The sequence below is a fragment of the Symphalangus syndactylus genome, chromosome 7, assembly GCF_028878055.3.
Source record: "Symphalangus syndactylus isolate Jambi chromosome 7, NHGRI_mSymSyn1-v2.1_pri, whole genome shotgun sequence".
Classification (NCBI taxonomy): Eukaryota; Metazoa; Chordata; class Mammalia; order Primates; family Hylobatidae; genus Symphalangus; species Symphalangus syndactylus.
Window position 1 is genome coordinate 100254617 of NC_072429.2, and position 27091 is coordinate 100281707.

Sequence of the window (27091 nt, forward strand, 5' to 3'; positions counted from 1 at the left end):
GTTGTAGGCAAGGTCAGGTTTTTTTTGTATTTTCTAGAATAAAAATTTATTTTTTTTTTAGAGTATAGACTTGCTTCTCCCCGGAGGGCCACACAGTGACTCATCTGACTGCTTCTGCAAGCTGGTGCATAGATCATGCCAGACCAGCTTGGGTCTGTTAGTTAAGCTGCAGGAGATTGCATCATAGGATTTACTGCAGGCACCTTTAATGGAAGTGTTGTCGCCAACGTGAACTTATTTGCTTATCAACCTATCCAAGAAGCATCCATAGCAGGGAACAAAAAGTACCTGATGGGAACTTGCTGGGGAAACTGGTCTCCCGGAGTCACTGAAGTTGCCAACATTGCATTAGGAAAAAATAAAAATAAAAAAGGAGGCTAAAAATACAACAACAAAAAAAGGTGGAAATGAACTTTTGCAAAATATGAGCAACACCAAAGCAATCTTTGGCTGCAGAATCAACACAGAGGTGGCGAAACAGGAACTAGTAGGTATACATTTTGGCTGTGTGCTCAGAAGTGAATTTGCAATTGCCCCCTCTCTCCCACTCCCATCTGGCCCTCCCCTCCCCCATCCTTTTCTTCATATTGTATAGAAATTCTTCAAACCTCAAATACTGTATCTAATATTTTAAAAAAATCATGATCTTCTTGGATGTTAAAAGTCTAAATGGGCCCGGTACTGTGGCTCACGCCTGTAATCCCAGCACTTAGGGAGGCCAAGGTCGGCAGATCACCTGAGGTCGGGAGTTTGAGACCAGCCTGACCAACATGGAGAAACCCCATCTCTATTAAAAATACAAAATTAGCCAGGTGTGGTGGTGCATGCCCGTAATACCAGCTACTCGGGAGGCTGAGTCAGGAGAATCGCTTGAACCTGGGAGGCGGAGGTTGCGGTGAGCCGAGATTGCACCACTGTACTCCAGCCCGGGCAACAAGAGTGAAACTCTGTCTCAAAAAAAAAAAAAAAAAAAAAAAAAAAAACAAAAAATAAGTCTAAATAAAGGCACCTATCCTTACGGGGCTTGTGGGACGGTTGAGGAAAGGACTACAGTCTCCTTTTATCTTGTGTTCATCTTTAGTTTTAGCAAACATTCTATAAGGTATGTTTTGTATCATATTCAGCCACACGAAAAACACAAATTTGCATTTTGATTTGGTTCACAAAATTTGGGACACAAGTCGTTTATCACTTTTAACATCCTGAAGTTGAACTGGGGCAGCAGTAGTATCGTTATGCTTCTTAGCCTTCCTAATCCTTCCTAAGCAATAAAATACCTATGTGGTCAAATCCCAGGACACATTGAATTACAAGCTCCAAGTTTTTCCACTGCAGTGTATCCATGTGTGCTTGGAAAGATGAACAAAATTAAACATGCTATTTAGAGCTTTCAGGGCTAACTAGATTTCACTGTTGTTGTCATTGTAGCAAATATTTCTAGAGTATGGAAGAAGTTGAAAATGTTTTTATGATACAGAGATTTTTATTGTACTGCATATTTAATGAATTATTTTATAAATTGCTATTGTGAAGCATTTCTGAATGACCTGCCTCCTAGCTTTCAATGCTGTTGCCCAGGCAGGAGTATTGGGGTTTTGCTATGTTGGCCAGGCTGGTCTCGAACTCCTGGTCTCAAGAGATCCACCCGCCTTGGGATCCCAACGTGCTTGGATTACAGGCGTGAGCCACCATGCCTGGCCTTGAATGATTATCCTTATCACTAAATTTTGCACACTTCTTAGTTATTTCTTTGAAATACATTCCAATGAATAGAAATTCCTAATCAAAAGGTACTCACTTTTTGAAGACATTTGGTTCATATTTCCAAATTGCCATCCATATATTTTCTCCTAATTAACACTACCACCAATGGTGTATCTGAGAGTAGAATTCCACATTCCGTCTCTGACAGTGCATATTATAATCCTCTGTTTAGTCTTTGCCAATTTGGTAGACTAAAAATGGTACTTGTTTTGAATTGCATTTCTTTCCGTTTACTCAGGTTGTTTTTTTTTTTTAATCACAGAAGAGCTTTATCTTTGTTTGCCTTAAATATATAGAAAGTATTTTGAGATCTTGAAAGTGCTTAGGGTTTTGTACAGGTTCAGCTGTAGAGCATTTACAGTCAGTAAAGAAGAGCTCGTTAGCAGAGTGTGGAGCCATGATCTCTTCTCTCAGTACGTCATTGGGTCTGAGAACAATCCCCAATTCACAGCCCTCATTCCTTTGCCAATGAAAGCAGTGACTCATATCAGCATTTAAAATCCCCTGATCAATGACCACAAATTCAAGGTACCTAGTCAAGGGTGAGTTCGGGATGAGTTCGGGATGAGTTCAGGATGAATACATCCAAATGACAACAAATGAGTGGCCACCACATAAGCCTATTGGACTATATGATTTATTGAGTGCCTATAGCCAGACACAAAGCTGGGCACTGAGCTAAATGTGGAGACGCCAAAGATGAAACAGTTAGGTCAAGGTTTAAGATTGTAATTAGAAAAAACATAATTTAGGAAAAAAAGCAATTGCACATTTACCTTCCATTCTTCAGATAATTAGTTGTGGGAAATGTGGAGGCAGGTCTAGAATGAGGCAAGATAGTGTGAATCTTCAAATTTTGTACTTTATTTCGATTTCAAAGGTCTGCCACTATTTTTCATTTCTCAGGTTTGGTCAGGCTTTAATCCCTTCCCTGTTTTTTTTTTTTTTTTTTCTTTCTTTCTTTCTTTCTTCTTGTGTGTGTGTGTGTGTGTGTGTGTGTGTGGTTTTTTTTTTTTTTTTTTTTGGCCTATTAGTGGTTAAGAAACACTTTGGTTGTTTATCTAAATAGTAGGGCTATTTAAAATGAAGTCACTTTTCAAAGATAAGGCTCCAGGGCTCTGCAATTAAACTTTATATTAAAAACCTTTCCTAGAGCTGTGGGTTAAAACATCTGTCACATGCATGTTGCTTATAATGTTAAATGTAACATCTGTGGAAAATGGCAATTTATGGAAGTAATTTGGTACTTTTCTAAACTGAGATACAACATTAAAACATGTAGGGCAATTAAGAATTTGTCTTAAAAGTGTTGATGGCATTAGAGCCAGCTGCATTAATCAGGAACTCATTATCTGGTCTGTGAATTATTGAGGCTATTTTCTTCAATTTTCCTCTTATGGTTAGCCTTTTAGATATATATATATTTTTCCTCTACAAATCTTGCAGAGAGGGCATGAACAGAAAAATTCAGCTTAATTAGTTTGGCTACTGATTAAGGGGAAAACATACTTAATTCTAGTAGAAAGTTAAACTCATTATTTTAAATACATTTTTAGATTATCTAGGATTTCATGTGATCCAAGCTACATCATCTCCTACTTTTTTAAAAAAATGTTCTTGAAGCTGTAAATATAAGAATTGCTTGATTAGGAAGTCTACCACTTGCAAGCAACAAATCATGGTTCTCCTCCATAAAACCTATAAAGCACTTATGTAAATGAAGGGTAATCTTTAAGTAATTGGTTATATTGCATATTTTTATTTATTTATTTATTTTGAGACAGGGTCTTACTCTGTTGCCTAGAGTGGAGTGCAGTGATGTGATTTCGGCTCACTGCAGCCTTGACCTCCCAGGCCCAGAAAATCTTCCCATCTCAACTTCCTGAGTAGCTGTAGCTGGAACTACAGGCTTACACTACCATGCCCAGCTGAATTTTGTATTTTTTGTAGAGATGGGGTTTCACCATGTTGTCCAGGCTGGTCTCGAACTCGTGGGCTCGAGTGATCCTCCCACCTCTGCGGCCCAAAGTGAGGGGGATTACAGGCATGAGCCACTGCAACTAGCCATATTTTTAACTTTTTGCAAACTAACTCTATAAGTATTTGCCCATGAGTTTTAAGACTTTTTCAGTAAAATTTTAATGTCAGCAGAGCATTATATACTGTGGATTTATTATCATTGACTTACATTTAGGTTACATGTAGGTTGTTGCTAGAGTTTTCACTATTATAGTCATAATTCTATAAAAATTCTTAGGCATAAAATCTTTCAAGATTTTTATATTCCTGAATTAAGGGCCAGTGAGCGAACAAAAAAGATGTTTAGATCATTTCCTAGAATGAATTTCTACAAGTAGAATTTCCTAGCTTAATATTTACAAATATTAAAAAATATGTTATTACACAATAACTATCAATTTAGTGAGAAAAGAGATAAACTTGCCTTTCATACTTCTCTCCTACCACTTTCAATAGAACTTTAACAATTTTTGTGGATATTCTTCCAGATGTTTTTCTAGGCATTGTACCACATATAAATGCGCATGCATTTGAGAGTTTTAAAATTTTTCACTTGTCGGCCGGGCGTGGTGGCTCACGCCTGTAATCCCAGTACCTTGGGAGGCTGAGGCAGGCAGATTACTTGAGGCCAGGAGTTTGAGACCAGCCTGGCCAACATGGAGAAACCCCATCTCTACTAAAAATACAAAAAATTAGCCAGGCATGATGGTGCGTGCCTGTAATCCCAGCCACTCAGGAGGATAAGGCAAGAGAATCGCTTGAACCTGGGAGGTGAAGGTTGCAGTGAGCGGAGATTGTGCCACTGCACTCCAGCCTGGGCAACAGAGCAAGACTCCGTCTCAAAAAAAAAATTTTTTTTTCACTTGTCTTATTATTTACAAAAATAATTTTATACATGTTGTTTTATGATTTTCATAGTTCCATATCAATAATACAGTCACTTCATTTTTTGGGTTGCATGATATTTCATAGAAAGAATATACAAGTGACTAAAGGACAAATTCATAGAAGCGGCACCTTTGGGGCAAAGGCTAAGCATATTGAAGCCTTTGATAGATTGCTCTCCAAAAATGCTACTTTAACTTATAATCCAATCAATAATGATCAAACATGCTTACTGCTGCCTACCATCCCAGCAGTGCATCTTATCAGTCTTTTTCAACCTCCGTCTCCTGGGTTCAAGCGATTCCTCAAGCGATGCCTCAGGCTTCCGAGTAGCTGGGACTACAGGCGTGTGCTACCACACCTGGCTAATTTTTGTATTTTTAATAGAGATGGGTTTTTGCCATGTTGGCCAGGCTGGTCTTGAACTCCTAACCTTGGGATCTGCCCGTTGCCTTGGCCTTCCAAAGTACTGGGATTATAGGCATAAGCCACTGTGCCTGGCCTCATCTTTTTTTTTTTTTTTTTAATGGCTTCTAGGTTTTATGCCTTGCTTAAGAAGGCTTTCTGTGCTCTAAAATTAAATACAGACAACCTTTTCCCCCACGCAAATTTTTCCTAAATTTTATTCTATCATTCTATTTATTTTATTCTTTTATAGTTTCACATTTCCACTAAAAGCTTTGATCCACCTGGAATTTATTCAATGAAGAAATTAGGTGAGGTTTTTACATAACTGTTTTTCTAGATGGCCAAACTATTGTGCCAGTGCCATTTATTAAGCAATACATAATTTTTCCCTCACTTGTCTGAAATCCAGCCTTTATTATAGATTAAATTCCTTTATGTATTTAAGACTATTTTTTAACTCTTCAGTGTGTTACATTGATCTATTTATGCCTATGAAGCAACTATTAAGTTTATACAATGTTTTAATATCTGAAATGTTGTGCCATCTAATTAGTCTACTTTAAAAAAATATCTCTGGTTATTTTGGCTTTTTTTTTTTTAATGCAAATTGGAATCAGCTTCTGTAGTTCTTAAGAAAACCTGATTTGAGAGTGAGGAGAAGGGAAGGGATTCATTAAACTTTATGAATAACTTCAGTATAGAGTTGATATCTTATTAACATCATGCATTCCTATAAAAACAAATATGTTTTTCTCTATTTATTTAAATCATCTTTGATGTTCCTCGGTATCATTAAAACATTTTCTTCATTAGAACTTGTACTTTTATTATATTTATTTTTAAAAGTTTATCTGAAAGTATGTTATCTTTTTGGTACTATTTTAAGAGGTATCTTAGCTTATTAAATATATTTTATTTATATTTTGAGACACAGTGTCACTCTGTCACCCAGGCCGGAGTGTGGTGGCACAATCTCAGCTCACTGCAACCTCCGCCTCCCGGGTTCAAGCAATTCTCCGGCCTCAGCCACCCGAGTAGCTGGGATTACAGGTGTGCACCACGATGCCTGCCTAATTTTTGTAATTTTAGTAGAGATGGGTTTTCACCATGTTGGCCAGGCTGTGTTTGATTTCTTAAATCTTTCTCTTTTATTACACTGGTCAGGATTGCCAGAGGATGCTTTCAGTATTCCACTGTTGAGCATAATGGTGCCGTTGGTTTCTTGGCTATTGTCTTAGTGCACTCAGACTGCTATAGCAAAGTACTGGGTGGCTTATAAACAACAGAAACTGATGTCCTACCGTTTCGTAGGCTAAAGGTCTGAGATCCGGGTGCCAGCATGGAGGGGCTCTGGTGAAGTCCCTCTTCTTAGCTGGCTAGTTTTCTGGCCTCTCCATCTCTAAATGCCATCACATTAGGGATAGTATTTCAACATACGAATTTTAGGGGTGTACAAACATTCAGTTGATTGGAGCTGTTAATAATTTTTATATTGGGTTTTTTCCTTTGTTTTCTTAATCTAGTGATATCAATCAATCAATTTCCTATTTTTTTTTTTTTTTTGAGTAGTTTTGCATTCCTGGGATAAGCCTTACAGGGTCATGCTGTTGTTGTAGTAGTTGTTTAAATAATAGATTCAGTTCATCAATATTTTTCTGAGGATTTTATGTCTATATTCATCACAATCCCACTACTTACTGGGGTTGTGGCCTTGGGTAAATTACTTAATTTCTCTTAGTTTCTCATCTATAAAAAGGAAATAATAATGAGAGATCTTGCCTCCCAGCATTAGGGTGAGGTATATAACCCTTAGGATAGTCTGTGAGACATGGTAAACACTCAGTAAATGTTTGTTCTCATTGTTGTTATTGTAACTGACATGGGTCTCCTCTTTCCTGGGTGTGTGTATGTGTCTCTGTGTATGTGGGTGCATGCTATCATTGTGCTTTTTTTTTTTTGAGATGGAGTTTTGCTCTTGTTGCCTAGGCTGGAGTGCATTGGTTTTTTGCCTAGGCTGGAGTGCCTAGGCTGGAGTGCATTGGCACTGCAACCTCTACCTCCTGGGTTCAAATGATTTTCCTGTCTCAGCCTCCCTAGTAGCTGGGATTGCAGGTGCCCACCACCATGCCTGGCTAATTTTTTTTTTTTTTTTTTTTTTGAGACGGAGTCTTGCTCTGTCGCCGCCTGGCTAATTTTTGTATATTTAGTAAAGACAGGGGTTTCACCATGTTGGCCAGGCTGGTCTCGAACTCCTGACCTCAGGTGATCTTCCCACCTTGGCCTCCCAAAGTGCTGGGATTACACACGTGAGCCATTGCACCTGGCCATTGTGCATTTTGATATCTGTGTTATACCAGCTGATTTTAAGGAGCTGGGAAACTTTCCATGCTTTATTATGTGCTGCAACAATTCAAACAATGTTGGAATTATCTATTCCTTGAAGGTTGCTGGGCCCATGAAAGTCCTTGACTAACCTTTCAATGTCTTCTATGCTCCCTTTGTGTATCTACTCAGGCTTTCACACTAAGGCCAAGTTTCAGCATGTATGTTTTACAGCAAGTCATCAGCTTCAGGTCTCCCTTACCTCACTGGGTCTCTCTTCTCACCCTTTCTTCATCAGATTTTACCTCTCCTGCCATTCTCTTCACCCCAGCCCCACTCTTGCACACATGCACATACATCTACATGCTCATGCCCATACGTGCACACACAGAGGACAGTTCAGTGCCTTTATGAATACTTGGCTAGAAAAACTGGAGCCACAGTACATTAGACTTATACAGTGATTCCTGTGGATAGAACTGGGACCAATAGGGGAAAACAAGGAGATTTTGTCTCAGTTTATGCATGTGTTAGTCCAGATGCTCCAAGAAGCAGACACCATGATGAGGTTAAACATGCGAGGATCTTACTAAGGGAATGCACCTGTGAGGGAATGGAGTCGGGGAGCTAAGCAAGGCAAGGAGAGCCCCCAGACTCTGAGGCAAGCCCAGCCCAAGGACTGGAGAGACCCAGCAGTCTAAGAAAGCTTCCTCAAAGCCCTAGGAGTCCTTTATTTTGTGCCATCAGAGGAGTCCTGCATCTGCCATGGAATCTGGGCCAGTACAACCTCTGGCTAGGAGCAGCCCGTGGGAGGCCTGGCTGCAGCCAGGCCCATGGGCAGCTGCTCTCCTGGCAGCTGGAGTGCTGCAAGGTGCCTGCTAAGTGGCTGCCACAAAGTGAAAGTTTCCTAAAAACTCGAGCTTTCTGCCAGTAGAATGAAGAGCTTTTTCAGGTAGTGACTTATTTCTAGAGATGTTTAGGCAGAAGAATGTTAGGATGGGGCTGTTTGTATTTGAGGAAGAAAGTCTCAACCTTTAAGTTTCACTTCCATGCTCACTTTTCTCTCTCCTCCTCTTATCCTTCCTCCTCTACTCTCTGTCCCTCCGCCTTTCTTCTCTTCCTCCTCCTTCCTTCTTCTCCTTTTTTCTTCTCCCTTTCCTTTCTTACCCTTTCTTTCCTTTCCTTTTCTTGTTTCCTTCCTTTCCCCCTTCCTCCCTTCCTTCCCCCCTTCATTTTCCTTCCTTCCTTCTTTCTTTCCTTCCTTCCTTCTTTCCTTCCTTGCTTCCCCCCTTCATTTTCCTTCCTTCCTTCCTTCCTTCCTTCCTTGCTCCCTCCCTCCCTCCCTTTCCTCCCTCCCTCCCTCCTTATAGGGACCACTGCAATGAGGTCTTGCAGTAGGAAAGAGAGAATAGACTCAACTCCCTCTGTCTTTCTCTCTCTCTGTCTCTCTGCACACACACACACACACACACACACACACACACACACACACACACACATTAATATTATATATGAGGTTGGGGTGTGGTCGTCACTTTTCTTACTTCATCAGCTTTGCTTACAAATTTAAAAAATGTCTTATAATGCTTACATTCAGCAGTTCAACATCCCCTTCCCCTCTCCCAGCCTGAGAATGTCTTTCTTCCCAGAGTCCTGTCTCATTGTTGGCAAGTTCAGGAACTAGAGGTTTACTTAAGCCACGGTTTCTGTCCTTGTTACAATAGAGTGAGGAAAAAAAAATGTAAAATGGGACCAGGAAGCCTATGTCTCTCCTGCCATTTCTGCTCTTTCCACCCTTCAGAGTCTGTTGAAACCAAGACGTGTTGCCTGCTGGGCACTGTATTTTCATGTTTCAATGAGAGGCAGCTTAAGTGTTTTCACATGGAAGCCTTTCTTCTGTGAGGCATGCCCACAGTGCAGAGGTTGGATGGGGGGTGATTTCCAGCATCAAGGAGATAGGGTGTCCAGGGAAGCCTGGGGATTGCACCTAAGAGGTCAGCTTGACCTTCCTCTCCCCTTCCTCTCTAGTGAGTTTCCCATTACAAACTCCTCCTGTCTTTTGCCACCTGACTGGTGTTGGTGCCACTGTAGTCTACCAAAGACGGCTTAAGAATATCGCACTTTACAATAATGTTAATATCAAACTCTTACATAGTTACTGTACGTAGTGTGTCACAGGCGCCCCTCTAAGCACTGTCCATGGATAACCCAATTCTCGAATCACATTTGTGAGGGTTGATGAGAAAATGGGAGCACAGGTTGGCTCAGTAGCTTGTCAGAGGTCACAGGGCTGACAGGCAGCAGAGATGGAAATGGAACCCTGTGGTTTGACTCTGTGGTCTATGAATTGAACTTCATGCTTCACTGCCTGTTTCCTGAAAAGGGACCAAATGGGGTTTTGGTCTCCTGCTTCTCAGGAGGTCCAGTGCCCATTTGCCTACTGCCTCCCTCCAGAAACCTGGTGGTTTAGTGGTTGACAACTGGCAACCACAGACTGCCTCTGGGCTACAGACATGTTGCAAATGACCCACATAATATTTTCTTAAAATATAATTTTAATTTTTATCAAAGAAGTGTATTTAGTTCAAAATATCAAATAATACTTAAAACAATCTGTAAAAAATAGCAGTTTCCCCTACTCTTCTCTCTGATTCTGATCTCCAGCAACTGTACTGGATTTCTTTTTACCTCTTTTCCTTTTTTTTTTGAGACAAGGTCTCCCTCTGTGGCCCAGGCTGGATGGGGTGCAATGGTGTGATTATGGCTTACTGCAACCTCAATCTCTCAGGCTCAAGGGATACTCCCACCTCAGCTTCCCAAGTAGCTGGGACTACAGGCACATGCCACCATGCCCAGCTAATTTGTAAAGACTGAGTCTTACTGTGTTGCTCTGGCTGGTCTCAAACTCATGAGCTCAGTCGATCCTCCTCTCTTGGCCTCCCAAAGTGCTGGGATTACAGGCATGAGCCACTGCACCCAGACCTATTACTTCTTGTTTACCTCCATATGTCTCAGAAATAAATACTGCTATTTCTTGATCTATCATTTTATGTATTATCTATTCACTTCCAACCATGAAGCTAAAGATTTGGCTCTGCCACAACCCACTTGCATTAATCAATTGTTTCTTCACTTATTGCCACCATCTGAAACCTGCTCGCATGGACTTTTAAGGCCAGTGAAAAGTCTGGGCATTTGAAGGTGTGGCAGGGTGGAAAACTCGCATACCTTGGTTAAATGTTCTGGATCAGGTTCACTCCATATCTGCAGGACAGCATCATCCTGTTCCTGTGGTGGGATGCCTTTGGGTTTTAGGTCAGTCCTCTGCTTGATCATGGAGTCCTGGGGCCTCTGCTTTGATTGAGGACCGTCGCTTTGGCTCTTCACATCTCCCCTTTCCACCCTCACGTCTCCTAGTCACTAGGGCTAAAAGTAAAGGGAAGCTGGGGATACTGGAGCCATGTCAATAACTCACAGTGGAAAACTCTTATGAAACTTCATCCGGGGCTTTCAGCAGTCTTCTCCCTGTCCCCTTCCCAGCTTTCCCTCCTTCAAAGGGTCTTATTGCATTTATCTCCCATTTCGTTTTCAGTTTTGCTAAGTTCCTATTCTCTGCTGGGGATGATTCACGGACGCCTCCTTCCACTCAGCCTAACCCCTCTGGATGGACCAGCACCCCCGGGACAACAAAGAGCACGGGGAAAGTGTCCAGGCAGCTCCCACGATAACATCAAGCAAGCCACTAATGGCCACCAGCGCAAAGGGCTGTGCTCTCAGTCTAGTGGATTCTGCTAACAAAATCAGGCTGCATTTTGTATTTGATACAGCTCTGCAAGACACTTTCCTTGGGCAATATTCTAACCGTTGTTGGGGAGTCTGTGTAGTTAAAAAAAATTCTCACTTTCCTCAGAGACAATGTAGACAAGATGAGGCTTTCATAGAGCATCAGACAATATAAAAATTACAACACTGACTTTTGTTATTTCTTCAGACTTTCATGTCCATTTGCAGTCATTTGATACAAGCATCACAAACTTTGTAATTAAGCAGCTATAGTTCCTAGAAAGCTTTAAGGCTTTATGCTTCTTGCAACCCTACCTGACTTTTTTTTTTTTTTTTTTTTTTGAGACAGAGTCTTGCTCTGTCGCCCAGGCTGGAGTGCAGTGGTGCAATCTCGGCTCACTGCAAGCTCCGCCTCCCGGGTTCACGCCATTCTCCTGCCTCAGCCTCTCCGAGTAGCTGGGACTACAGGCGCCCGCCACCACGCCTCGCTAATTTTTTGTATTTTTAGTAGAGACGGTGTTTCACCGTGGTCTCGATCTCCTGACCTCGTGATCCGCCCGCCTCAGCCTCCCAAAGTGCTGGGATTACAAGCGTGAGCCACCGCGCCTGGCCAACTCTACCTGACTTTCTAACAGGATTGCTTGGCTAGCGCCTCCTTGATATGAGTGAACCTGGGAGAGAGAACACCACGTTTTCGTGCAGCAGTGACACCAGATAGAAGAGACAGGCAACTGGGGCTCACCAGCACCTCGCTTATTCCCATTGCGTCACATGGCCAGCAGGAGAGCAGGGTTCTAGAAGTTCTAGAAGTTCTGGAGCTTTCAGGCTCCACACACTCTTCCCTACTGTAACACAGCTCACCTTTCTGATCTGAGACTTTGTCCACAGTATAGCAGCCTTTTCCTAAACTCTTCTGTGAATCTTCCCCCATATCACATACTTCCTTGCCTCTAATAATCATATCCTCCACCTCCTTGTGACTTTCCCTGTTAGAAAATCATTAATCCAGCCTGGTCAACATGGCGAAAACCCATTTCTACAAAAAATGCAAAAAATTAGCCGGGTGTGATGGTGCATGCACCTGTAATCCCAGCTACTCGGGAGGCTGAGGTAGGAGAATCACTTGAGGCCTGGAGATCGAGGCTGCAGTGAACTGTGATTGTGCCACTGCACTCTGGCCTGGGCAGCAGAGTGAGACCCTGTCTCAAAGAAAGGAAAAGATAAATAAAATCCCTAGTATAGGGAAGGGCAGCCATTTCCAGGGTACCAGGAGTCGCACCCATACAGGATCACCTCCTTACTTGTAGGAACTCCACTTGACTTCTCCTGGTGTGTTTGGTTACAGGAATATAATACAACCATTCTGCAGGTGCCTGGTCTTCAGCTATTTTTGCCATTGCCTCCCTGCTCATCACCCATGCCACATGTTTTCTTTCTACGCACTGATCAATGTCCCTTCAATAGAACAATTCACTCCTAGTCAATGAGTTAGCTCTGTATGTACGAGATCATTCTGTGCTGCTTCTCTTTTCTCCCATACTAGAAAGACCCCCAAGTTCTTTCCATCTCTGCTAAAGTCTGAAAGTGGAGGCAGTGACATCTCAAAGAGTTTTCTAAGGTGTTGTCTACTCCTTTGGTCTTCTATCCATATTGGGAGGATATTAGCAAGCACTCTACGTAATTTGTTGATTTAACTTCTGTCTCCTGTGCTGCTGTTTGTGAGGCACATCGGTACGAAAATCTTCCATTTCCCCCACTGGCCTCGTCTGTTGGAATGTATGGCATGGGGCTGTGCAGTTGACAAATTTTTGAGATGTCTGCACACTCACATACACACATACACAATTTCTGTCCATTTTTATTAGGTTTTATGGGAGAGTGGGTTTGTGATGCAGCCCTACTCTAATGCCTTTCACCTGAAATCTCTACTCATTTTTAGATGTTTCAAGTTTTGTAGTCAAAGTTATCACTTTTTCTTCGTTGATTTTTTTTTTTTTTTTAATTTTAAGAGACAGGGTCTTGCTATGTTGCCCAGGCTGATCTTGAACTCCTGGCCTCAAGTAATCCTCCCGCCTTGGCTTCCCAAAAGTGCTGGAATTACAGGTGTGAGCCACTGTACTTGGCCCTTCATGGATTCTTCCACTGTTTTTATGTTTACATAGCTATTCCCAAATCCAAGGTCAGATTAAATATTCATCACTTATTACTTGATTTTTTTTTTAAAGGGTCTCGCTCTGTTGCCCAGGCTGGAGTCCAGTGGTGTGATCATAGCTCACTGCAGCCTCAGACTCCTGGGTTTAAGCAATCCTCCTGCCTCATCCCAGAGAAGCTGGGATTACAAGGTGTGCCACCATGCCCAGCTTTTTTTTTTTTTTTTGTATGGCTGCATATGAAACAACTAAAAAAAATTGTCTGGAATTTATTTAAATCATCTCAAGTAAAGGTTTAATTTAAATAAGCTAACACACAAATGACCTTCATCCACATCACACACACCCCACACTAACCCTAAGTGTATTGCAAACACACATATGTACGTATATATGAAGATATATGTATATGTGCATGTATATTCATGTAACACATGCATTTACAGATAAAAGGCTTTCTCCTCCCGTATTCACTGCTACTAATCAATTTAAAAATGAGAATATTTTAAAATCCATGCACAGATCCAGGACTAGAGGACTTGAGTGCTTATAATTGTTGTCTGATTATTGAAAAACAAATAATTAGTTCTTATTTTCCTAATAGTTCCCTTAGAAGCCCCTCTAAATTTTAATCAGGCAAACCAAAGTTTAATTGGCTTTTATTATTTCCAGCATTTTAATTTTAGATCAAACTTATCATAAAGTCAATTTGTTTGCCCTGTCTCCTTTTCTAGAAGGGACATCTTGTGTAAGCAACATATTTTGTATGGATTTTATACAGACTTTCCCATTACTTTCTTGTGGAACACTTGTAAGTTTCTAATCTATTCTCTTAGCTTTAAAGACAGAGGTGGAGTCCAACATTTTTACCATACAGTATCTCTGTTATACAACTTTGGAGGAGATTATAGACTGATTCACATAGTATGTGAGGTTGCAAATTGAGTGAGACATAATACCCACTTGCACAAAGATGTAACATTTAAGACGGTATCTGAATAAAGAAAATGGCAGAAAATATTGACTGCCTTGAAATAAAGAAAAGGGCTTCAGAATCTTAAGGAAGACCTTATAAAGATGATTTTTCTCATTATGCAGAAAGTAATTCTTAGTTTATCCTTCCTGGGCCATTTCAGTAGCTGCCTTGTTGGTCTCCTACAACCTCTTTTCTGTTCGATCCCACGCAGCAGACAGGGTGATCTTTTAAAGGTCACAAGGGAACATCTTGTGTTTTTAAAAGATCACCCTGTGTATGGATTGAACAGAAAAGAGTCTGATCGAGATGTTCCCTTCCTAAAGACCTCACATAAGTACCCTGTGCACTTAGCATACAAAATGTAAAATCCTAAAAGTGAATTACAAGTCCTGGCATAATCTGGCCCCTGCTTATCTCTTAAGTTTCATCAGACACTGCCCTCTTCCTTCTGGAAACATTATGGTCCAGCTATACTGCCCTTCATTTAGTCCTTCGATTGGGAGAAGTTCCAACCTGCCTCAGGGACCTTGCACATGCCTTTCCTGTAATGACATTCCTTCCTCTTTTCCTTGAGAAATTCCTTCTCCTTCTGCAAGTCTCAATTTGTGTTTGAATACTTTCACAGTAACCCCATCCTAAGCAGCCTCATCTCAATCTAAATTAGATCTTCCATCAGTCTGAGTTCTTTGTGATGAATAATCTAGGATAAGATTACACATGCAATACTTGTATTAGGGAAACCACCTGTGAGAAAAAAAAATACGGAGGGAGCTGGCAAAGTGGGGGAGCTGTCAGACAACAATGTGAGTCTGACCTGGAGTGAAGGAGAGAGGGAGGGAATGTTGAGCAGAAGCTTCCAGGACTGCTGTGCAGTCTAAAGAAGATGCAGCAGGGGTGGGGGTAAGGATCTTTGAGTCAGAGCCAGCCATCAGAGGAGTCCCTGTCCCCCAACAATGCGCCTGCTTTGGTAGTCCTACCACACATGATCACTGGCTGGAAGCAGCCCATGGCGAAGTGTGGCCTCCACACAAACGTGGTGATAGATTTCAGCGACGGGCAACAGGAGCCTTGGCCCATGATGCTTCCTGTGGTTAGAGGTGTTGTGAGGTGCTCACGGCTACCACATAGTCCCCATGACATTTTCTCTTGTAGCACCGTGTACTTTTCTTCATTAACACTTGTCACATCTGCAATTGTATATTCCTCTGTCAGAGCTTCACCAGGGCAGACTGGGTCTGTCTTTTTCATCGCTGTATCCCAGTACTCAAAGCAGTACCAGCTCACAGTAGGTGCTCAGTTAAGACCTGTCGAATGAATGCAGTCTTAACTTTCATGGTTTTTAAGTAGCAGTGTTTCCATTATTTAACAAGACATACCTTTCATGATATGATTTTTTATTACATCTTTATACTTGGACTCATATACCTAGGGATTAGGGCCGATTATAAAAAAAAAGTTCTCAAAGTGTAATTTTTTGTTAGCTTTTAGAGAAAGCTCTGGTAATAAGCTTACTTGAACTAATTAATTTGTAGATGAAATGCTCCTTAATAAGAGAGACTGTGTCTGGCTTGGTCAACATCGCCCCCTGCACCTAGCTCAGAGCCTGTAGTACAGCAGGAGCTCAATAAAGGTTTGTTCAATGAACTAAGTGGGAAATTTAGGGCAGGGGGTGTGAATGGAGGAAGAAAACTTTGGCAGGAAGCTGTTTATAATTTTGGTTTTGTCCTCATGGAAGAGTGCTTATATGTTTGCAAAGCACTAATGATTTTTTTAAATATATATTTTTATTATACTTTAAGTTCTAGGGTACATGGCCCCAGTGTGATATTCCCCTTCCTGGCAAAGCACTAATGATTAACCAACAGTACGCAGTTGGTTCTTCATATCCAAGGTTCCAAAACTGTGGGTGTAACCAATTGTATTTCAAAGATAGAAAAAAAATAACAATAATAACAATAAAAAATAATACAAATGAAAACAATACAATATAACAACTATTTTCCTAGCATTTACATTGTATTAGGTATTATAAGTAATCTAGAGGTGATCTAAAGTATATAGTAGGATGTGCATGGGTTATATACCTAAAATTCCAGGCCATTTTATATAAGACAGTGGAGCATCTGTGGGCCTGGAACCAATCCCCTGTGGATATGTGTCCTCCAACAATTTGTCCTTGAATTATTTCAGTGTAATCCCAGGGAAGTGGTATAACCTCTCTGGACTTCAGTTTTCCTATTTGTAAAATGAGAAGTTTGGGGTGGATGATCATGAAGATTTCTTTTCAGCACTTGTGTGCTACAGGTCTATTCATAAACACAAAAACGAGTACCTCAGGCCATTGCCAAGCCTTACAAATATAAGTATGTTTATATATATATATGTTATATACGTATATAACATCTATATCTGAGTTGTTTTGGAATTGAAGTTGCATGAAATATAACTTGCTTTTTTTTTTTTAACTTTAATTTCTCTTCTAAATAGGCCTTCTGGTCATAGACTGATTGGGACCACAAAGTAGAAATCTATTATTCTTTGTTTCTTTTTTTTTTTTAGATGGAATCTCATTCTGTCACCCAGGCTGGAAGTGCAGTGGCACGATTTCTGCTCACTGCCACCTCTGCCTCCCTGGTTCAAGTGATTCTCGTGTCTCAGCCTCCTGAGTAGCTGGGATTACAGGCGCCCACCACCAAGCCCCACTAATTTTTTTTAATTTTTAGTAGAGATGGGTTTCACCACATTGCCCAGGCTGGTCTCAAACTCCTGGCCTCAAGTGATCCACCCACCTCGGCCTCCCGAAGTGCTGGGATTACAGACTTAAGCCACTGCGCCCAGCCAAAATCTATTATTATTACAAGGAATGAAAGGAGATTTTTCTTTTTTTTTTTTTTCCATACAGGTGAAGAGAGAAAGGTGTACAATAGAAACCTCATTCCTTGGAGAGGGGAACTGCATAAAGATGACTGTGACCATGCTTTTATGTATGAAGCAGAGGAAAGGAAATCAAGAATGTTGGATGCTATGGAGAGAAAACACCCAAAATTATTAGTTCCCCACCACCACCTGTCCCAGCTTGTTTCTTCAGTCCAGTACTTTTATATCCCCTGAAAGTTTTTTTTTTTTAAGGGGGGTGGGGTCTCACTGTGTCACCCAGGCTGGAGTGTGGTGGCACAATCACGGCTCACTGCAGCCTCAATCTCCAGGCCTCAAGTGATCCTCCCACCTCAGCCTCCCCAGTAGCTGGGACTACAAGCATGCACCACCATGTATGGCTAATTTTTTAAATTATTATTTGTAAAGATGGGTTTTTGCCATGTTGTCTGGTTGGTCTTGAATTCCTGGGCTCAAACGATCCTCCCACCTTGGCCTCTCAAAGTGTTAGAATTACAAGTGTGAGCCACTGGCCCAGCCTTCTCTTCCATTTATATTCAGTTGCATAAGCTATATATATATTTAAAACTACTAAATAAAGACAAATCACTCACAGTCCCACCTCCAAAAGTTACTTGTTTTTGTTTTCTTCTGGTTCATAACCTTATTTGTTTTGACTCACATACTTACTGGTTTAACGCAGTTGCTACCATAATCATCAATCATCAGGTGCTTAATAGAATGCCCCAACATTTGGGTTTGTCTGATATTTTCTCTTCAAGATGTGCCTCTTTCAGCATGTACCTTCATCACTTGGTTAAGGTAGTAGCTGCCAGGTTTCTGCACTGAAAAATTACTGTTTTTCTCTTTCCAAATAATTGAATCACTTTAGATTGTTTATATTTTTCCAGAAATGTTCCCATTTTGTCTGTTTTCAAATACTAGCATAAAGGGATTCACAAAATTCTCTTTTTTCAAAAGAGAATTGTCACATCTAAAATGGTCTTCCTTTTCTTTTCTAATATTTGATTATCTTTGCCAGTTTGTTAGTTTTCTTTGCCATTTCAAAGAACCAATTTTCATCTTAAATTGTCCTTTCTGTCAAGTCTTTACTTCGTTAATTTGTTTTATCTTTATTACATCCATCTTTCTAAGTTCTTCAGGTTAATTCTTTTATTTTTTTTCTAACATGTTGTATGCTTAGCTCTTTAACTTTTTAGCCTTTATTCCTGTCTAACATAAGCAGTTAAAGTATGAAATTTGCCTCTAAGTGCTGATTTATCTATATCCCACAACATATAGTATTTTATCATGGAGTTCTAATTTAAAAAAAAGCTTTCTTTAAGAGCTGTTCTTTGACCTGTGAATATTTAGAAAACTATGTTATAATTTCAAAACATACAGTCCTTAAATTTCATCTTCTTTGCTGTTGGTTTAAAATTTAGCTATGTTGTGGTCAGAGAATTTGGTTTGTATTATAAGACTTCTTTGAAAGGGGTAGAGTCTTGCTTGGTGGCCTGACATTAGGTCAGTTTTCTTATGTATCATGGGTACTTAAAAAATAATACTGGCTTTTAAAAAAAATCCAGTTTGAAAGTATCTTTTAAAGGTAGGGTTAACCCATTTTCACGTATTACAATTGCAGATATATAGAGTCTTATTTTTTCTATGCCATATCATTATTTTTATTTTTGTTGCATTGATCAATATATCTTTTTATTTGAGATGGAGTTTTGCTCTTGTTGCCCAGGTTGGAGTGCAATGGCGCGATCTCGGCTCACCGCAACCTCCGCCTCCCAGGTTCAAGCGATTCTTCTGCCTCAGCCTCCTGAGTAGCTGGGATTACAGGCACTGGCCACCAGGCCCAGCTAATTTTTGTATTTTTAGTAGAGACAGGGTTTCACCATGTTGGTCAGGCTGGTCTCGTACTCCTGACCTCAGGTGATCTGCCTGCCTTGGCCTCCCAAAGTGCTGGAATTATAGGCGTGAGCCACCGCGCCCGGCTAATATATCTTTTTTCATTATTTTTCTCTGGTTATTTTCTAGAGCATTGCTTCTCAAATTTTTGTTCTCAGAATTCCTTTAATACTCTTAAATTATTGAACTCACAGAAGAGCTTGTGTTTGTGTGGGTTATATCTATTGATATATATCATATGAAAAATTATAGTAAATTTTAAAAAATACTTATTTATGGCTCAATTAAAATAATAATTGTAAACCATATGATAGTTATAAAGCACATTAACATAATGTTTTTATTATTATGCTTTTTAACCTTTTTTTTTTTTTTTTCTTTTTGAGATGAGATCTTGATATATTGCCCAGGTTGGCCTTGAATTCCTGGACTCAAGCCATCTTCATGCCTCAGCCTCCCAAGTAGCTGGGATTCCAGGTGTGTACCACCATACCCAGCTTGAAATAACATTTTTGAAATGAAACATAACTGGTCGGGTGTGGTGGCTCATGCCTATAATCCCAGCACTTTGGGAAGCCGAGGTGGGTGGATCACTTGAGGTCAGGAGTTTGAGACCAGCCTGGCCAACGTGGTAAAACCCCATCTCTACAAAAATTACCAAAAATTAGCTGGGTGTGGTGGCACATGTCTGTAGTCCCAGCTACTCGGGAGGCTGAGGCAGAGTGGCTTGAACCCAGGAGATGGAGGTCATAGTGAGCTGAGATCATGCCACTGCACTCCAGCTGGGCAAGAGAGAAAGACTCTGTTTCAGAAAAATAAAACCTAAACTAAAATTTTCAAAACATATGAATTTAATGAGAAGAATAGTGTTATTTTACATTTTTGCAACTTTCTTTAATGCCTGGCTTAGCAGATCACTGCTGGATTCACACATCTGCCTCTTCATTCAATCTATTACAAAATGTTATTTTGGTTAGAGAATCCTGCTTCACACCGATAGTTGGAAAAGGAAAATATATTTTCATATAACTAGATATTCTTTGATACCTCACCAAAATTCAAAAGTGGTAGTTTTTAAAGGTTAATTGCAATGTGGAAACTGAAATCACACACTAACTTTCTCTGTTACATTAAAATCTGTAGGCTTGTCTTGCACTTTGAATAGACCTTATACTTGTGTGTGATTCTATAACATCATGCATTGGCATTTGGAATTATTGGTTGACTGAGTTATTCGGATTTTCCAAATGTTAATGTGCTTCATGATACATTAGCAAAAAATTATATCCATTAACCTCATCAGAAAATAAAGTACTAGAAAGTTATCAGTAGTGGGGGATGCAAGTTTCCAAAAATTTTCTTTTCTTTTTTTTTCTTTTTTTTTGCTTGAAAGCTCAAATTTTACCATTGGCAACAAATACTGTCAGTTGTTTTCTGTGAAGTGATAGACTCTCACTTGGTTTATTTTTGAGAAGACATCAGCCAAACACTCAAGTCTGAACACGTAGTTTGTCAATATGTCATTCTTTCAGGTAAAAATGGAATCCCTTGAAAAAAGCGGCTAGTTTCAACTCCTACTCAAAGCATCGCACGAGTGCTTTTCCTTGAGGCAATTGCTGTATTTCGGTATACAGTCAAAGTGCTTTACACATACTTCCTGCTTTGTCACACAGAATATTTAAAAGGTTGGTACCCAAAGTTTGAGATTAATAAAATTAATATTGTATACTGCTTCACAAAGGACATTCTCAAGTGAAACTAGCACGTATTTGCTTGTTTGCTTGTTTTGTTTTTATTGTGAGTATGTGATGATAAAAATATAATACCTCAAGTATAGTTTAATGCCACTGTCTTCATTCATGTCAGAAGCTTGAACTTTTGCCCAACATTAGTTTTATACCATTACTACAAATGTCAACAGAGGGAATAAGGCACATATATCTCAGTATTATTAGGGAAATAGTTTTAAACTCATAGACCCTTGAAAGTATCTAAGGGATTTCTCTAGGTGTCTGCACATCATACTATGGAAATTGTTGCTCTTTAATTTCTGTATCCTATCTTTATCCTAGTAATTGTTACCCTTGAACTTTTAATAAGCATAAACTTATCTTTTCTATCAATATCAGGAGTTAACCATTATCTATTACTCTTCTTATATACAAAGCAAAATCAACATACTTTTTATTTTGTCTCATTATTACATAAAAATTTTTTTGTAGAGACAGAGTCTTGCTATGTTGCCCAGGCTGGTCTCAAACTTCTGGCCTCAAGCAATCCTCCCACCTTGGCCTCCCAAAGCACTGGAATTATAGCTATGAGCCACTGTGCTGGGCCCAGTACATCTTTTAAACAACTCTTCTCCTATCACCTTTCAGGTGTTTCATTTTAGTTTGGTATTATCTTTAAGAATTCTTTCTTAGTGGCATACATTTCATTTCCGTGATCAGAAATCAGTTACAATTAACATTTTACTGACTTATTTGATATTCTCTGATGGCTGTATCAATTTTCTTCCTTATCCATGCATATCTTTCTTTACTTTGGCTGAAGGGATAAATTTTTCAAAAGGGATATATGAGTGGAATCGTTTTTGAATCTTTTCATGACTAAACAGGTATTTTATTTTGCCATCACACTTAATTGATCTTTTGCTCTGTTGCGACTTTCATGTTCAAATCCCTTTTCTCTTGTCTAGCAGCATTTAGTGATGTGGATGGAAGTTTATTGGCTGGCATTTCTTGTTCTGTTCTGTTGAATGTTACTGAAGTTTTTTCCCAGTATTTGAAGCATTTTTAAATTTAACCTTCAACCCAAAAAGTTCACCAGGATATGAATAGAAGTGCCACTTTTTCATTATTCTTTCCAACACTTTGGTGCCTTTCCAATACTCAAGTTTTTTTTCAGCTGTAAGACATTATTATTCTATTCTATTCTATTCTATTCTATTCTATTCTATTCTATTCTATTCTATTCTATTCTTCTTTTGTGTATTTGTTTCCTCCCTTTCATCCTCTTCATTGCTTTCTTCTGTAACTCTTATTAAATCGAACTTTATACCTGTAATCATCCTGCATACCTTTTAACTTTGTCTTATGATTTTTTGTTTGTTTAAAAACTGGCCAATGCTTTGATCGCTCAGTTTATTAATTCATTTTGTGCTGTCTTTCCTATTCAGTCCTCATACAAACTTTTATTTTTATTTTAAAAATCATGTAACTTGTTTTGTGGTTCTTATTTTCTAGTAGCCTGTGCTTGTGTTGTAGGTGCAGTAGCTTCTTTTTACCCCCATCTCTTTTCAGATTTTTTTTTTTTAACTAACAAGAAAAAAATCAAAAACAAAAACACAACAGCTTTAAGTTGGAACATCAATAAGTCAAATTGCTGCTGGAGTTCCTAGATGTAGCTGGGATACATGTGCCCTCATTGCAAGGTAGGAGGTAGGTACGTGACTGTGTATTTAGGTATATTTGTGACCGAGAAGAATCAGAGAAATGGAAACCACTGGAGAACAGAAAGCAGCATGAACTTTTCAGCAGGCAATCCCATAGCGCGTGGCTCTTTTCCTATTCTTTGCCTCTGTATCCTCTGTGTTCCTTCTGGTTCCAGCTGAACTGGTGATAATCCCAAATCGCTCCTTCCTCCTTTTCAGTTTCTCATCATCTTCAGACTTTCTGGAGATTGAAGAGCCGTTCAAACCAAATCTTCGAGCTCTTTCCTTTAGCTTATCCAGGTTCATGATAGGTTTATTGTTAGATGACAGACCTTTTGTTGAAACTGAAGAAGTCCCAAACCTAGTTGCCTGGGCAGTTTTCTTACTTTACAAGCTCACAGGTACATGGACTCGTTCAGCCCTCTTCTGCATTCTCTCTGCCTGTGGTATTTCAGATGTAATTTTTACCACTTTCTTCTCTGCTTCCACATCAACAGTTTTTTCAGGGAGTTCTTCCTCTTTGACAGGTATTTCTATGGGGCTTTGTTTCTTCTTCCTCTGTTTCATCTCCCAGTACATCTTCATTTGCCTCTTCAGCATGCCCTAAAATATATGCCTGGAGCCAGCACTTTGGGAGGCCGAGGCAGGCGGATCATGAGGTCAGGAGTTCGATACCAGCCTGGCCAACATAGTGAAACCCCATCTCTACGAAAAATGCAAAAATTAGCCTGGCATGGTGGCGCGCGCTTGTAGTCCCAGCTACTCAGGAGACTGAGGCAGGATAATCGCTTGAACCTGGGAAGTGGAGGTTGTGTGGAGCCAAGATTGAACCACTGCACTCCAGCCTGGGCAACAGAGTGAGACTCCCTCTCAAAAAAAAAAAAAAAAAAAATGCCTGGAACCTTTTGATGGCATCTTGTTTCATTTCCTTGGTCTCAAAACCACGAGCAAGACATTCTTGCTTTAGTTCAGCAATCTTCCGCTTATGGCGCACCACCGTCTTGGTCGCCATCTTGTTACCCCTCACTCCAGTAGGCCCCCACCCACTGCCTCTCAAGTATCCTTTTAACATTATTTTCTGTATCTAGCATTAATTATTTTCCTCATAAATAACCTTTTTTTGCTCATCTTGGGGCTTCTCTTTTACTCATGTAAGGTTTCCTTAAATTCTTAGTTCTCATATTAAAAATGAAGAGTTAGACTGAAGACCTTTCAGCCCTGGCAGGGGGCTGCTCTCTTGATGGAAGCTCTGGCCACAGGCTCTGAGGATGCCTGGAGGGTCCTTTGTATATACACAAGTGAGGCCCAGCAGGGCAAGCTGGGGGTTAGACACATGAAAGGACTTTCCTGTTGCTTTAAGCTCATGTTTTTTATCTGTTTCCTTTGTGGCAGTTTGAAGTTACTCTAGGTGTTTTACCATCTTATTTCTCTCTCTGGCCCTAGGAACCCCAAAGGCGGACTCCTCTGTATTTAAGAAGCCAACTAATGTTGTAGTTAGTTCCATTGGGCACACTGTACGGGAACTGGCTTGGCCATAGGCACTGAAGACTTGAGTTTTCCAAGCTCAGAGAGAAAAACAGTCCTCAGGCACACATTAACCCTTCCTGCACCAAAGGTGGGGTGCAGCCTTCTCAACTCTGGCTTCTCCTTTATTCCAGTCTCTTCTGCTTTCTATCTCCTAGAATTGCATTAACATTTCTTTTCCATATTGGCTGTAAATATTAGCGGTAAACCCATGAAATGGTGTTTAAATGGAAATCAGTCCTGCAGGCTTGCAAAGTGCTTTTGCGCTTTCTCTCTTACTGCTAGAGATTCAACTGCTGTAATTTCCTCAGAAAAACTGACTCTTTTTAATTTTCAAAGCTAATTTGGTTATAACATAATTCTTTCCTTTAAAAATCATATTTTTGTTTGTTCTTAAATATAATATTTCCCTTGTTTCCCAATTCTTTAATCTATATTTCTGTTACGTGAATCATTTGCTATCATTTTTCTGCAGGACATTTAAAAATAGATGACCTCTAGTTGTATTATACTAAAGATAAATTAGGACTTGCTACCCATCACCCCGTTCAATTCATTCAATAAATATGTGTTGCCTGCCTTCCTGCCTGATATGTACTCTCTGGAATGTTCCAGGACCTTGGAATTCTACAAATAATGTAAACATGTTATCTTTCTTCAGGGAGCTTACAAACTCCCCTTTTGCATAATTTCTCTATTACTCTGAATTTGGATATCATCCCCTGTTATATTGGTCTTTTGTTTCCTGTCTATGAGTTTTCCCTTTTCAACTAACTTTTTTTCTAATTGTGAAAATAGAGCATGGTCAAAAGTAGGAAATAGAGAAGGATGCATAAGAACTCAGGCTCCGAGGTTGTGTGTGGTGGCTCACACCTGTAATCCCAGCACTTTGGGATGCTGAAGCAGGTGGATCACTTGAGCTCAGAAGTCTAAGACCAGCCTGGGCAATGTAGGGAGACCTTGTCTCTACAAAAATAAAAAGATTAGTCAGGCATGGTGGACCACTCTGGAGGCTGAGGTGGGAGGATCACTTGAGCCTGGGAGGTTCAGGCTGCAGTGAGCCATGATTGTACCACTGCACTCCTCTAGCCTTCTAGCCTGGAGGACAGAGCAAGACCCTATCTCAAAAAAAAAAAAAAAAAAAAAAAAAGCCAGCAACAACAACAACAAAAAACAAACAACAACGAGAACTCAGGCACTTGGATGCAATGCTGATCTAATGCTGACTGCTACCTGAACCTGGGCAAGTCACTTAACACTCTATTCTCAATTTACTCAACTGTATGAAGGGCATGATATCCATATCTGACTCTAAGGTTATTATTAACATAAGGAATACGTGAGTTAACCCATGTGAGGGGCTTAGAACATTAACTGGCATATAGTAGATGCTCAATAAGTAGTATGATGTTATTATTGAAGATTACTTGAAAAGTCAAAAAGTAGAAAGGAGCAAATAAAAATTCACCTATAATCATTGTTAACGTTTTAGATTTTGATTTACACGCACACACACACACACCACACACACACTAACCAATTTTAGTCATTTCATAAGTTGACACCCCTATAAATTCTCTCCATTTTTTAAATTCTTTTCTTGTTCTCTTCCTTGCACTTTGTATTGTGATATCCTTCTCATTTTCTAGAGCTCAGTGGGTTACCTGTCCTGTAGCTCTTTAGTTTTATTTCTAATCCTTTTACTTAATAGGTGAACTAAGAGCGTGCTTAGGGCACTACAAAGCTGGGGCTCCCGAGGGGTTGGGGGAGAGAGAGAGAGAGAGACCATGCTTCAAGCAGTAGATCAGTATATTTTGCAATCAGTATCTAAAATGAAACCATCTTAATCTCAATGGACATAAATTTTGTTTTACAGTTTATTGTTTTTAAAAACTATGCACTTTATGTGGTGGAGGGCATTATAATATTTTCACTGAATTAATCGAATCATCTCTTTCCCTAGCATAGCCATCTTTAAAGTGAAGCTATCAATATTGTCCTGGGCTTATGGATTCATTTCATTTCTAACATGGAAAGTATCTGTTATCTCTTGTGATTTGCCTCTAGCAAGCACTAAAAGGAGGGATATTGCTGAAAGCAACTAGCAGTCAAACAATCATTTTTGGCATTTAAATTGTGACATTAACCCTGGGTAGGAAAATTGGTTCATTAATTTCCATTTGAAAGTCTTATTCTGTTAATGGGAAAAAGGCCAATATTCCAAAAGAAAAAAGTAATTATCACATTTTGAACCTTTGCTCTTTCATTTTTGGTCTGAATATGGTCATTTTTTTTGCTAGGGAGATGAAGTGATTACCTAAGTCAGTAATCAGCCATAGTGAATCAGCTACAAGAAAATGAGACCAATCTCAAGTGCTCAAGACTCAGAATATAAACTATTTAGAGAGTAGAGTTCAGCTGGGCGCGGTGGCTCATGCCTGTAATCCCAGCATTTTGGGAGGCCAAGGTGGGTGGATCACGAGGTCAGGAGTTCAAGACTAGCCTAACCAACATGGTGAAACCCTGTCTCTACTAAAAATACAAAAATTAGCTGGGCATGGTGGCATACACCTGCAATCCCAGCTACTCAGGGGCTGAGGCAGGAGAATTGCTTGAACCTGGGAGGTGGAGGTTGCAGTGAGCCGAGATCATGCCACTGCACTCCAGCCTGGGGGACAGAGCGAGACTCCATCTCAAAAAAAAAAAAAAAAAAAAAGAGAGAGAGAGTAGAATTCATGTGCTCTCAAGATAAAGGCTATGCTTCTGTGTGTGCATGTGTGTGAGAGAGAGAGAGAGAAAGAGAAAGAGGTGAGGGAGAAGACAGTTGAGACGGAGTGCATAGCACGAAATCCTGGAAATTATAGAAATGTTTCACTACTTCTTCTTAAGGAAAGGGTAGTGGGTAGAAATTTCCTTTTGCCCCTAAGTCAAGTCAGTGTTGGGAATGATGGACAACAGGTAGAAGAAAGGAATTCTTAATATCAGGCCTTTGCTGATTGAAGTTTAGCCTTCTCCAGTTGCCTCAGGTCTGAATGT

At 40.0% G+C, this 27091-nt stretch overlaps 1 protein-coding gene, 1 long non-coding RNA gene and 1 pseudogene across 2 annotated transcripts in view; 1 reads left to right on the forward strand and 2 right to left on the reverse strand.

Moving 5' to 3' along the window:
* The window catches only part of GRHL2 (grainyhead like transcription factor 2), a 175753-nt gene that overhangs the window by 12210 nt on the left and 136452 nt on the right, over positions 1–27091 (forward strand). The gene's annotated exons all lie outside the window — the stretch shown is intronic.
* Positions 9737–11917, reverse strand: LOC134737240 (uncharacterized). Its single transcript, XR_010121932.1, has 3 exons — positions 11802–11917; positions 10627–10824; positions 9737–9773 (listed from the first exon to the last, which is right to left on the reverse strand). It is a non-coding gene; the product is annotated as an uncharacterized lncRNA (long non-coding RNA).
* LOC129486997 (SAP domain-containing ribonucleoprotein-like) lies at positions 22631–23548 on the reverse strand (annotated as a pseudogene).